Consider the following 1,339-nt stretch of genomic DNA (forward strand, 5'->3'; position numbering starts at 1 on the left):
AGGTTTTTAATACGACGTTAACGACGGCAATAAGGTTCGAAATCACGTTAGAGACGTGGATGACGCTTGAGAGCACGTTTGAGAAGACGATTACGTGAAGGAACAAGCAAATGGGGGGAATAAATACCGTTGTACAAAACAAAAGCGCGTTGAAGTACTTTTCTAATCTTTGCTTCCATTGTGACTGAGGCTACAATGTGTTAGTTCCCGGAACAAGGTTATACTTATGGTTAGTGGTGGGATAAGCCTTCTGTACTATCTTATGAACGTGAAATCAACCGCCATTTTTATTGCCTCGTGTTTTGATACGTGAAAGTGACGATTATCAAATGTTGAGATAATAAAGCTTGCAATCATAATTTGAGACTATAAATCTTGAAAATTGAGATTATAAATTTGAGATTATAAATCTTGAAACTTGATAATAAATTTTGCAATCATAATTTGAGATTATAAATCTTGAAAACTGAGATTATAAATTTGAGATTATAAATCTTGAAACTTGATAATAAATTTTGCAATCATAATTTGAGATTATAAATCTTGAAAACTGAGATTATAAATTTGAGATTATAAATCTTGAAACTTGATAATAAATTTTGCAATCATAATTTGAGATTATAAATCTTGAAAATTGAGATTATAAATTTGAGATTATAAATCTTGAAACTTAATAATACAGCTTGCAATCATAATTAGAGATTATAAATCTTGAAAATTGAGATTATAAATTGAGATTATAAATCTTGAAACTTTATAATAAATCTTGCAATCATAATTTGAGATTATAAATCTTGAAAATTTAGATTATAAATTTGAGATTATAAATCTTGAAACTTAATAATGAATCTTGCAATAATAATTTGAGATTATAAATCTTGAAATTTGAGATTATAAATTTGAGATTATAAATCTTGAAACTTAATAATGAATCTTGCAATCATAATTAGAGATTATAAATCTTGAAAATTGAGATTATAAATCTTGAAACTTAATAATAAATCTTGCAATCATAATTTGAGATTATAAATCTTGAAACTTGATAATAAATTTTGCAATCATAATTTGAGATTATAAATCTTGAAAATTATACAAGTCGGTAGAAAATTACATTTTCTGGTACTTATGAAGAATACGGATTATGTTAATTTCCGATAAGCATTTTCAAATTATATCCTATTTTTATTATTCAAGACTTCCTTCAGTCTTGACAGACTATGGATACCCAGAGTAAGAGTGCCTGCGCGTGACAAGAGTTCCGCAATCTCCAACCACACGTCTCCTGATTCGACATTGTTGAATACCAGTGGCACGTGGAGATTCACAACGACTGGAAACA

Source organism: Euprymna scolopes, chromosome 39 (genome assembly GCF_053919585.1).
Source record: "Euprymna scolopes isolate OS-2025 chromosome 39, ASM5391958v1, whole genome shotgun sequence".
Taxonomy (NCBI): Eukaryota; Metazoa; Mollusca; class Cephalopoda; order Sepiida; family Sepiolidae; genus Euprymna; species Euprymna scolopes.